A 13,118-nucleotide genomic window follows, 5' to 3' on the forward strand; every position below is an offset into this window, starting at 1 on the left:
AGGGAAATGTTGTAAAGAGCATTAAAAAAAAAAAAAAAAAGCCTCGGTTTTTTCTCTTCATCATCAGACAGTGGAATCAGCTTCACACAGTCTGAAATTGTTTGTAGTCTAGGTCTTAATAATTTTACCAGGAATTTGAAAAAGCACATTTTAGATAATCGAGTGAGTCAAAATTAGTCTATTTAGTTTGCATTCACTGTAAAAAAAAAATAAAAAAAAAATAAAATAATAATAATAATAATAAAAAATAAATAAATAAATAAAACACGTAACGATTTTTGTGTGGACCATAGGAAACTAATGTTAACTAATGTTAGTCTTATAATGTAATTGTAATGAACCTACCCAGGAACTGCACATGGAAACCAGCAGGAGCTAAATCTGATACAAATCAACTTTTCTTTTGTAAGAGTAATGATTTCATGATCCTTTTTTGTATTAGTAATGAAGAAAGAAATAGTCCCAATGTTTCACAAAAGTATTTGATTCCTTAAAGCAACACTGTAATTTTCTGCAGGTGGCACGTTACCTGCAAGACTTCCATGGAAATAGAAAGTTACAGTCACACGTTGGAACATTCTCCATGGAGAGACAGGTGGGTTTATGTCATATGGTGGAATATTATAGCCAAAGGAATATCATTTCCATGGAGCCAAGCAGAAGAAGGCCCTTCTCCAGGCCAAAGAAGAATCGAGTTTATGGAGATGCAAGCCGTCTCACAGTGACGAAACATGATTTTCAGTTTTTTAGTTCAATAAAACAACACCCAGAATGAAAAAAAAACAACACAAATTTGAGTGTATTATTTTGGCTAGAAAGTTACAAGCTGAGGTTTTAAAAGATACTAAAGGTAAAATATGGATCAGGGTCACCTCTTCACAGATCTGACCTGTAACCTGGCCTGGCCTATTGACCTAATTTTTGTTCCCTTGGAGATTTAAAAATACTGCAAGGCCTGTATACTGTGTAATATTCCAGAAAAAAAAATAAAACAAAAACATTTTCATGGAGACAAGCAGGTCCAACAGAAACGTCACATAGTGCACTTTAAAACCCTGCTTACATTACTCCTTAATAAAATCTCACTATTTTCAATACCAAATCCTTCAGTGTGCAGTCCCCTCACCAAACCACTACTTCTCAGGAATCCCGTTAATTCATGCCTATTGTTACCCCTCCCCTGCCCTCCTATAATCCATGTGTCTAACTTTAACACTCTTTTCACCCCGTTGCTCCAGTGTCCATAGAGACCGATCCGTTTCCGGATTGGGACCCCATTGGAGCAGTGTTAATAAGGGTTTTGTATGAAGAGAGAGCCATGTATGCTCCACTGGCAGCCCCGCGGTGTGATGGGTAATCAAAGCTTTGGTCCTCTGTGTTTGAATGTGAAAGAATTTGACCAGGAAGAAGAACTGGAGCCATCAATGGAGGCAGTGAGACAAGGAAGGCACTGAAGAAGATTATGTTTGGTGATAGTTTGGTCATGCTGAAAGTCGCTTGTAAGTGGCTGTATTATTTGGATACTTCAAACAGCATTACTTGTCAACCGATCCTAAGATAATATGAGGAAATGAAATAATAATAACAACCAAGGATGTATAGGACTGTGCAGTTAATCCAATTTTAATCAAGATTTAGTGATTTCTAATGCTTCTTTTCTGTGCAGAGTTACATGTTTTCCCTGTGTCTTGGTGGGTGGGGTTTTATCTAAGCAAACTCTTGACTTTCAAATTGAAAAGAAAGTAGAAATGTTGGTGTAAACATTGGTGGCGGTGAAGAGGACAAGATGGATAGACTGAGGGGGCCAATGGTCTAGCTGATACTGCGGAGGATTTAATTACAACGATGGAAGCGGTATAGGAAGGAGGGGTGAGGTGCCAGATGAGTGAAAGAAAACATATTATAGAGAAAGCAATTACAGTGTTAGTGTTTGAATTACAGGCTTATTTGTGTACATGGCTATACAGATACGAACCCACTGCCAACTGCCTAAAGACACTGGTTGAAGGATGAGTCTAATGTAGAAAACAATAAAGTCTATAAATACACAAAAAGGACCAAGAATGGGATAAAATAACATTTCATCAAGCTCTGCCTCCTGGTGTCAATATGACCTAGAATCTAACTTACATTCTGTTTGGACTTTCCCGTAACTGTCTCTGTGTGTCCTCTGTTGTAGATTAGAGCTCTGTATTTCGTGCATCAAACTTAATCAGGTCCCTAAACATGTCAGCGTTCATAAATACTGGGACATTTGGGCTCTGTTTGTCATTAAGAGCTTGTTTAAAAGCTCGGGTCGCCTCATTCCTCTCCCTGTGCAGAGGGAGGGTGTGGTGCCTTGAGTCAAAAAGATAGAGGAGTCCTCTACTGCTGCTGTGGCGCCATCTTTAGAGTAGATTAAGGGCAAATTTTTAAAGTGACGGAAATTTCATATGTCAGAAATGAACATTCAATGGTTGACAAACACTGTTAAAGTGAAACTAAACCTTTGTATACAGTGTTTTTGCATTATCTACAGTTCCTAGTCATTTTGAGACAACTTTAGTACAAACTAGGTTTATTTGCAGATTTCTGTTCAAAAACATCTAAATCTAAGTTTGTGTTGCCTTCAGTGACCTACGCAAATTTCCAGTAGTTGGTGACATCACGCAAAACTGTCCTGATTAAAGCCTGGTGTTTCTGATTGCAAACACCCGACTGCAGGGGCAGAGCTTAAAGTGTGGATATCTAACAATCACACTGTACATTATGTCTCTAGACGCAGCCTCTAGCACTAACCAGCTACAGTATGTGCTAAATAATATCCATAATACAGTAGTTTGAAGTCTAAAAAGCACATTTAAAATGCAAGATTCGGGTGTTATTCTTTAATAAGTATCAAAAACGGATTTTAAATTAAATTATAAGACTTGTGGTTACTCATTAACATATAGCTGATTAATCCTGAGCTTTCAAACTTTAAATATATATATATTTTTTGAAAAGTCTATGTCTGTGTCATCCAGGTCTGATAGTAAAAGCTAAAGTTAAATCTATCATTTAAGCGGCTTGGATGAGCTGCAAAACGTCTTCACTCCGACAACTTTTTGTCCAATTGACAGATTTAACTTTGGCTTTTACTTCGGAAAGTCCATGGGAAAAATGAATGAGAAATTTACTTCTGGAACCAGAGGGTGGACGGTCAATGTTGAGATCCAGTGTTACGATTTTGCACACATTTTGCACAGTGACAAAAAGTCAAATGAAATAAAGTAAAAAAGTAAAATAGAAAAGTATGATTGAGTTGAGGTTGGAATCACAAAATGGCAGCTTTATATCCCTCTGCTATGATGCTGTCCTGTCTGTTTTATCATCCCTTTGTGAGTTTGCCGTGAGTGACTTGTATGAAGTAAATGTTGATTGTTTCTTTGTTTGAACCCAGGGGACACATAAATATAACTAAAAGCAGACAGAGTGGATCTGATCCCTTGGTGCCACACTGTCTAAAACATGACAATGGGAGGTCACAAAACAAACCCAGTTGTGTTTAATGTAAGCAGCATGTTTGAAATCAAAAGAATATATCTGGCTCTGAATGCATGGTGTCTATAAGTTGGAAAGCTTTCACGATAGTAATAATAATAGCACATTATAAGAAAAAAGAATGGTCATATTTTTCAAATGAATTAGCACATATTTTATTATAAATCATTTTGTAATTTTATAACTATTCTTGCGGGCTGCTTGGTGGTGGAGGTTTTGCCTGAGAAAGTTCCCCAGTATTGTATTAGTGCAATTACAAGTTTTTCTTGTTATCTTAAAAAGCCTTGAAAAACAAGGCTCTTACTGTGCTGTGAGTGGGCTTGCCTTTCCACGGATTTGACCAGTAATTTGGCCTGGTGTGGTGCTTGTCTTGATGGAGGAGGCAAAGGTGACAAACTCTTTACTGGAAAAGTTACACCTTTAAAGATTGGCTCTTACACTATGGTGTATCAGTTGCTCACACATATAGTTTCACTTTAGTTTTTAACACTCAGAGTCTCCCAATCCTTTGCTCTCCATGCTAACTCACTCCCCCTTCACAGCACTATCACAGTACAATCAGCATGCATTTAGCTTATGAAACTACTGCACACTGCATCAGATTTGTCAAGTAACAGTTTATATTCTGTATTTGTATATTTATGGAGAATTTTCATGTGGGAGCAGGGGTGTCGTAGGCTTGTGGGCTGAACATTGGACAGAATCTACAGCTAACTGCACTGGACCCGGAAAAGATTACTCAAACATGCATGAATGATATATAAAACTTCTACAAACATGTCTCTGATAAGGGAATGTTATAACATGGTAGACAGTTTTTTATTTTTTATTTTATTAACACTAAAAATTATTATTATTTATTATCGCTAAAAATTTTCCATTATATGGCATTATTCCAGTAACATCTGCTGTATATGTCCTAATCCACACATGTCTGTGCTGCTCCCTGTACGGGTCTGTCTCGAGCATATGGAGTTAAACCAAAGCAGACAGTGAGCGGGAAGTGTCTCTCTTCATGTGTCTTTGGTAAACACTGTGGCATGTGGCACATTCAGGACGCTGCATTGTCTTTTTAAAGTCATTCTTGTTCATTCTTGTTGCCTAATTGTCTTGTTTACAGTCAATGGTAAAATCTTCCATTCAACAAATAGCCAGGCATATCCAGAATGATATCACTGTGTAATTGTATTGTATTTTCTTACAGGCCTACAGAGGATATCAGTCTGGTCTACACGCCCTATGTCCCAAGCCAGAACCAAACATGATCGTGCAATCAGATTTGTATATTTCAGTGACGCATGCAAAATGAAAGTATTGATACTTTGCAGCTGATGTCATGAACATTCCCTGGGAGTCTATTGCCAACTGTATGCACAGACCTGTCCAAAGCTCTGTTAGACTCTAATCTGTGCTTTAATTTAACACAATCTAAACAGAAAGAGCTGGCTTATTTGCAACTGCATCAGTGAATTGATTTTGTGCTGTTAAACAAGTCTCTCAGACATTAAATTACAGTCAAAACTAGCTAGCATTAGCCAACAGTTTTTCAGTTTTTCTCACTGTTTTTGAACATTAAACACATACACATGACCCTGAACACTCACAGACTCCTGAAAATGTGCTGTTTAAATACATTTTGTATTTTTTTCCTAAGTTTTCATCCTAAAAACTCATGTTTGCTAAAGTGTTCATTGTGTCACCATGGAAACTGCAAACTACAGGACATTTCATAGACATACATGCAGTACCACTAACGTGATGTCACTGCAAAGCATCAGTATAAACATAATAACATTTCTCTCACCTCAGTTTAGTGCTTTGTTCATTGATTCTGCAAAATTCAGCAGTGTTTTTTGGTCCCTTGTGATATTTGTTTATTTTTTTCCTCGTAAGTGGCCATATTGTTTTGATACGGACAGAGCAGGCATGTCCCTGATTGGATAATCCACCTGTCAATCAACTGTGGCCAGACTCACACCTTCATAAAGTATTGGAGAAGTGTGCATTCTGGATCTCAGGCAAATCATCTTTCTCTAGTGATGCAGTTTCTAATGTAGCTTATCATACATTATTGGTTTGTTCCCATTTAGTTGAATTAATACATAATATTTAGTTGTTTTTAAATGATCATCTAAAGCATCCAGCATAAAACCTGCTAAATTAATATGTAACTTTGCATGAATAACAGAAATTGAGGTTAAAGTTGGATAAAATCTTCAAATGTGCCCTTCATTAAATGTGGTGTTTGACAGTCAAAGTTATGGCTTCTACTTTTATAAATGATTGGTTCTTTCTGGTAGTGCATCTGGCATAAAACCTACAAAATCAATTTATAAATCACCACAGAAATGACAGAACTTGAGGGTAAAGTTGGATCAAACTTTTAAATGTGCCCTTGATGAATGTGGTGTGTTTGAAAAATCCATTTCAGCTTTCTTCCTGTCCTCAGGCCAGGGCAGGTTCACAAATCCACTCACACTGAAAGAGATGGAAACAGATCAAATGTTTCTCTTTGAAATTCGATCCTCCTGCAATTTCCTTGTCACTTAAACGCACCACAATACTCCTCAACCTGCTGCTTCCAGCTCCTCTCTGGGTAAAAACGTCACTTCATTAATCGTACTTTCTATTAACAAGTTGAGACGCAGGGATGGGTGAGATATATTTACATTTAGAGTAATCTTTGGTAAACGACAACATGCATTTTGTGTACGACAATGACAATGTTTTTCTCTTCCACTATATTTACTTCTGTCTTTTTAAAGTATCACCCTTTTCCTCTTCCGTGAAATGCGCTGTGTGACTGAAAGCTTAGCATTTCAGTCCCTACTTTTAGATGTTGGGTTCTTGAGCACGACAGGTTCAATCAACTATGTTACGATAATACATTTAACGACTGACTTGAGTAGCATTTTATTTTACCTTTTCTGGTGGAGGGTTGGTCACTTGCTTATCTCCATACAGATGTTGTTGCCTCTTCCTAGAGAATTTTCCACACTATGGCATTAAGTGAATTTGGAGACAAGGTCATTTCAGATTCATGGTTTCAAGGTTTCAACTGAAGAATTGCAAAATAGACCTCTTTAATGCTACACTTTGTAACATTCCAGGCAAAAAAATAACATCTCCATGGGGACAAGCAGCAGGTTATATTCTTACATTACTCAAAAAATTATAATAAATAAATAAATAAATAAATAAATAAATAAATTGTCCTTATAATTGTATTTATTAATTATTATTATTTTTTTAAGTTTGATCATTATACTTTGTACATACTTTTCAATATGCATGAGTAGGCCTACACTTGTGTCTATGGGCCTATCCATCTCTTCTGTCTGTGATGCTATAAAGACTTGTGGTTGTAAATGACTAACATATGAGAACATTGCATTGTGGGTCGTGAGGGCGGGACAGATTTGGCACAAGTTACAGATGTGCCATTACCAAAACACATAGTAAATATACTGTCTGTCTGTCTCTATGGAGCTGAGACCACAACTGTAACTGACAGGGAATCACACCAACAGCCAGAGGAAATCCTCTTACTCCATTGAAATTGTACGTTGATACTTTGCAGCTGATGTCATGAACATTGGCAGGGGGTGTGATGCTAGCTGTAAGCATGCATTGCTCTGTTTGAAGGCAGACTACAAACTGTATATGCAGGAATGAAACAAAAAAAATTTCTAGGTATATTTTGATGAGGAAACAATTATAAAATGGCTAAAATCTAAAAGAAAAGTCAGTTCACATAATATGCCATAATGTGTGTAACTTTTCTGATGGGAGTTTTGCTGCACAGAGGAGGTAGAAAAAATAATTCTTACATTTAAAGGTCCTAAATTATGCTAAACTGACTCATGTGAGCTTTAAGTCATGTTATAATGTTGTTACCTCATCAAAAAAATACCCTGGTTTTGTTTCATTCACACATGTTTGAGCAACCCATTATTATTAGTCTGTCTACATCCCCAAAGCTCAAAATGCTCCTTTTTCCCTTGTGATGACATGTAGTGGTAATTGTCAAGTTAACAGCTCCTTTTACCTATTGTTCAGTAGATGTTGGCAGTCCCAAGGCTGAAATTATCCAAATGATTCTACTGTAGGTGTATGGAGTTTAAAACACAGTGGAGCACTTCCTGTATCACCACATGACATCACAAGGTGGGACAGAGTGTTTTCTGTCTGAGACAAGAACTCAGCCTGAATATGTGGGATTTGTAAACTCCAGGTATATTTTTGATGAGGAAACATTACAACATAAAATGCGTAACATGGGCCCTTTAAGCTGTACTATGTAACTTTCTTGTGGAGGATGTCTGATGTAAGTCACTCTCTGCTTTGGTCGTACTCAGCTCCACATGTTTTACAAGTGTTTTACAAAGACCACTACAGAGAGCAGCTGAAACACATGGACAGGTTTACACTTGCCCTAATGGGACCACCTGCGTGTGTCCATGGTGATAGATACATTTAATGCTAAAGAACAATCCATACAAAGCATTAATGTCTCCAGTGCAGCAGAACGGATGCTAGACTTTCTATCAGAAATGTTACATAGTGCACCTTTAATCCACAACAGTGATGAAATAACTGTTTATAATATACTGTGTGCAGATGTAACTGATGTGTACCAGTTGGCGTGTCTCCTGAGGAAATCGGACATTAATTTGTGCAGCTGTGCGTTTAATATTAAAGTGATTATGGCAGAAAGATGAAGAGCTGAGGGCGTCTGCTTTGGTCATTTTCATCATTACAATCACATGTTCCCAAAGCTCTGTTTATACTCAGAAATGATGTTGTTGTTTTTACTAAGACTTGAAGATATTAACCTTGAGAGGGGTTATTACATTTCTATGGGGTATTAACAGGGCCGGCCTTAGCCTTCAGGGGGCCCTAAGCAGAATTTGCCGTTGGGGCCCTTGTCACTTCAGTACCATGTATGGATGATATATAAAACATCTTCAGGCATGTTTTTGATGAGAGAACAACAACATGGAAGATCACTCCACAGTCAGTTTAGCATAATATTTCCTCTTTAAATCCTCTAAAATATGTTTTCTTACTCAATTCTTTCTCATGTATTTAAGCAAAGCACATCTTGCACCAGTAAATATATATTGTAGAAGCAGCTTTTGAGCTCAAAATATGTCAGCTGTGTACTGTTTGCATCTAAATGGAAAGCATGTTATTGTCTGAAAATCAGGAAGTGTATGGTTAGCATGCTAGTTGTCGTTAGTTTTACGGTCACAGTACAGTTTTAAACTCCCCTCTGGTCTCTGAAAGTTGTGTAAATCTCAGTGAATAATTGAGGCTCTCTCCGATGAATCCTCACCACTTAATCCCCAGCATCTGCAGCTAATCATTAATCAGTGCCGCTCCTACTGCAGTATATGCTACCAGAGTACTGCGAATGAGAAAAACTTGTATATGTCCTCTATCTGCAGGTTAAGGCACTGGCAGCACAGGTTCAATTGTTATTATAATACCTCTTTTTTTTTTTTAAACAGTAAGGACCTCATTTAGCGTTTGCTCATGTGCTAAACAGCAACAAGTAAAATGGGGCGTTTTTTGCTAACATGTGCAAAGGCTGAGGTGGGGGTAATGCAAATGAAGTTGTTTACCGAGTGCTGAGTGTGTATATTATAGAATGTTGGAGAGACAGGTCCAAACTTTTTCACAGTGTCAGTAATAAAATATCAACCCTTTACCTGCAACACTTTGGCCCTGACTCCCACAAGTCTCCCACAACCAGAGTGTTCCACAGCAGCTATTCATCAAACTTGACTTTCACGTGTCCGTTGCACGTCCTGAAGGCTGTCCCATGTCCAAGAGCGGAGACTGTCAGGTCCAGTGATGGTGTATCGTACAGAGATCCTGGATGAGACATGATGTGTGTCGATGTCTCTGCACTGCTCTGATGCCACAGGTGAACATGTTTGTACATTTCTGTGACATTTCCGTGATCTGTCATCCCGTGTTTGAGTCCAAAATTTTGCCAGAACCTCATTGTAATCTCACATCTTCTGAATCATTGCCGTGCCGTAGTAGAATAAAACACAGTGGAGAGTTGTACTGATAAGGCAGTCCCAGTATGGCTTGTCGGACCATATAGTGTAGGAGGTGGAAATGATCACAATCCGCCGGCCCTTAGTGCTCTTCTTCGAGTAGATCCAATCATCACCATCTTCCCCAGTTAGTAGATTAATGAGATGTACATAGTTTTGCCAGCTCCTGTCTTCTTGTTCAATCAGCTCCTCTCGCAACTTTGACAGTTCTTTCAGGCAGTGTGCCATCTCGCTGTTGTTTACCTTCAGCTTAACTTAAATGGCATCTATCTCGCCAAACACCAAGTCAAACTTTTTGGTATTTGACATCCTCCGTCAGTGTCTGCAAAATGAGGCCGTTATCCGACACGATCTTCTGAACGGCAGATATTGCTTTCTTGACTGAATCTTTTATCATGTCAAGGACGGTCTCTTGCTTCTTGCTTGTACTTTGGTCTTTTTTTGACGCCATCAGTCTTTTGGTTTGGAGATAGACACTTTGAATGCTTAAGTATGTTTGTGAGTTGTGTTATGAGAATACAGGGTTTTTAGTTCAGCGTTGTGCCACCATCTTACCTTGTGCCTCACCGTAAGTCCAAACTCAGATGACTTATTTTTCTTATTTCTTTACGTCGTTTTAGATGAATATTGCGATTTAAAATGTCCAAACTATAACATAATGCTCCGCAGCACAATATGTCTTCTTTAAGTTTATGTTTGTGAAGCTGTTTAGAAAAAAAACAATGGACAAGGAGATGTTTTCAGTGTTTGTAAAGGTTTTTTTTTGCACTAAAGTTTTTATAAGCAGCAGAGATGGAGCGTGGGACAGTCGGCTCTGCTCTGGTGTGTGTGGTGTGAGTGGATCTAAAACCTATTCTGCTCTGTTCTGTCTGCTCAGTCTGCACTTTCATGTGGTCCTGTGTCAGAGCTGTCACAGCCTCAGACCACAAGAGGAACCAGATGTGAGAGAGAGATAGAAGGGAAAGAAGGGAAAGAGGACAGAGAGGGGGAGGGAGGGAGAGAGAGAGGAGAGGAGAGCACGTGAGAGAAGGGAAGAGAGAGGGACAGTATTGAAGATTAGGGGCTGACAAGAGAGGGGAAGAGAGTAGGAGGAACAAGGGAGAGGGAAGAAGAGAGAGCGGAGTAGGCGGGAGAGCGGGAGAGGGACAGAGAGATGGTCAGAAGGAGGAAGGAGACTGAGGGAGACACGGAGAGAGAATGAGAGAGAGAAGGCTGTGAGCTAGCTAATATTCAGACAGTTCATTGAAGACAAACTTCTTCTGTTCCATTTTAGTATTTTAACTGTGCAAAATGTTATCAACAAACTGCAAGTACTATGTGACATCACGCAAGACTTCTCTAGTTACAGCCAGGTGTTTCTACAGTACGAACACCTGGCACCTGGATGGAGGGAGAGAGGAGATGGGGAGAACAAGGAAAATAGCTGGAAAGAGAAGAAATAAGAGAGAAAGTGGGAGAGTGGATGGGAGAAGTGGGATGGGAGAAGGGGACAGAGAAAGAAAGGAAACAGGGAGAAAGTTGGGAGCCAGAGGGGAAGGAGGAAAGGATGGGAGAGAAAGCAAGAAAGAAAGAGTAGAGGAGAAAAAAGGAGGAAAGGAGGGGTGGGAAGAAAGGAAGAATGAGAGGCAAGATGGGGCAGAGCATGGAAAAACATGGAAAAGAGAGAGAGGCAGAGAGAGGGTAACCTTAGACTACTAAATGATTGTACCACAATATATTAAGTTTATTGTGATTGAAATAAATGAGCTGCTTCCACCCCACGCTCTTCTTTTCTCTCTTTCCAACAGTTCTCTCCATCATTTCTCTGAATACACCAACAGGGAATCCCCCAAATTAGACACAACACCAGCCAAAATCAACTCTAATCATTAACCAAAAATACTTGGGCAGTTCATAAAAGACAAACTTCTTCTGTTCCAATTCAGTATTTCAAACGTTCAAAATGCTTTCCTGCAAATTCAAGTACTATGTGACATCACTGCAAGCTAATTACAGCCACGTACTTCTGATTACAGACACCTGGCTGCAGGGGCGGAGTTTGAAGTGTGGATACCCGTTAGACCAATCACACTGTTCCTCATATGTCCAGACAACATCCTCCTTTCTCCTCTCCCCTCAATCTTTTCTTTAGTCCTCCATGTACCGCCCAGTTTTTTGGCTTGAAACAATTCCACATTATAAAACTGCGGTGCACAATGATAGCTGCACATCACGCCAAGTTACATACTGTACCTTTAAATACATTTTCTGGGCAATTGATGCTTGAACTACATTGAGTGGCCTGTAAAACGGCTGACACAGCTCTCTCCCATCCATTTAAAGTCCGTCTGACCATTTCGACCACAAAAAACAACTAAAGTCAATGCATTTCCTCTGCCTCTGCAAACTGCACTGTACCATTTCACCAACCTCATCATAGCTTTGATTTATGGCCCTCACGTGACACCGTAGTCCCAAGTATTCCATATTTGGAGGCAACCACCAAAACATAAAAACACACATGAGAATTTCCCTCTGATTTGTACTTTGTAGTAGGTCAGTGAGGACATTAAAGTTTCGGAAGTACAATTTTGGCAGACCAGGCTACTCTTTTGAATGTTTTTTTTTTTTTTTTGTGTGTGTCCCAATAACATTACATGAAGAAGTGTTTGTGCTACATGTAAACTGTTGAAAGGCCACAAAAGGGGGTTATAGGTAACGTTGGCGCCGTGGTGAATACAGTGAAATGCTATACAGTTATGACTGGTGGTCAGTTAGATCTGGTGGCGCATAAACATGAATTGATTTCGTTTATGCAGAAATAGATCATTATAAAAGTTTGGTTTGTGAGTGATGGTAACAAGATGGAGGTGGGGGCTTTTTATGGGGATTTTTAAAGAGGGGCTGATCAAAATCTATCTACTGTTTGAAGTTTTCTGCCATGTTATAATGTTGTTCCCTCATCAAGAATTTGCCTGAAGAGGTTTTATGTCATGCATGTTTGCGTAATCTAGTGATCTCTCCCTAGCCCTATTCAAACCCTCCTTATAGTTAGCTGTATGCTAACCATAAATGTATAAAAGCATGATCCAAACAATACACTACAACTTCACAAACCTGACAATGTGCAGTAGTTTCATTAGCAAAATGCATGCTGAATGTGATAGCACTCTGAAGGGGAAGTGACTGAGATTTATCAGATATTAGTAAGTTGTTTTTGGCAAATATAGCTTTTCCATGGAAGTGTAATATCTTCTCTTCTTTGGGAATATTTGGGATAATAGTGGTGCAGTGATCTAAGTATTGCCCACAACCAAAATGGTAAGTGGTTTTGTATCTTGTCCATTGTCTTTGTCTATGTGAACATGCAACCAGATGTGACGAGTCAAATGTTGTACTCAAATAAGAGTCCCATAGCTTCAAAATAATATTACTTGTAGACTAGCCAAAAACTGTATTGAAGTTAAAGTACTGTTAGTTCAAATTACTCAAGTAGAAGTAGTAGTCTAAAAATGTACATAAGTAAGAGTACAGATGTATTCTGGG

The 13,118-nt window shown here is 38.8% G+C and overlaps 1 protein-coding gene across 1 annotated transcript in view; it reads left to right on the top strand.

Moving 5' to 3' along the window:
- The window catches only part of vapal (VAMP (vesicle-associated membrane protein)-associated protein A, like), a 145,247-nt gene that overhangs the window by 64,420 nt on the left and 67,709 nt on the right, over positions 1-13,118 (top strand). The gene's annotated exons all lie outside the window — the stretch shown is intronic.

This window comes from Periophthalmus magnuspinnatus, chromosome 17 (genome assembly GCF_009829125.3).
Source record: "Periophthalmus magnuspinnatus isolate fPerMag1 chromosome 17, fPerMag1.2.pri, whole genome shotgun sequence".
Lineage (NCBI taxonomy): Eukaryota > Metazoa > Chordata > Actinopteri > Gobiiformes > Gobiidae > Periophthalmus > Periophthalmus magnuspinnatus.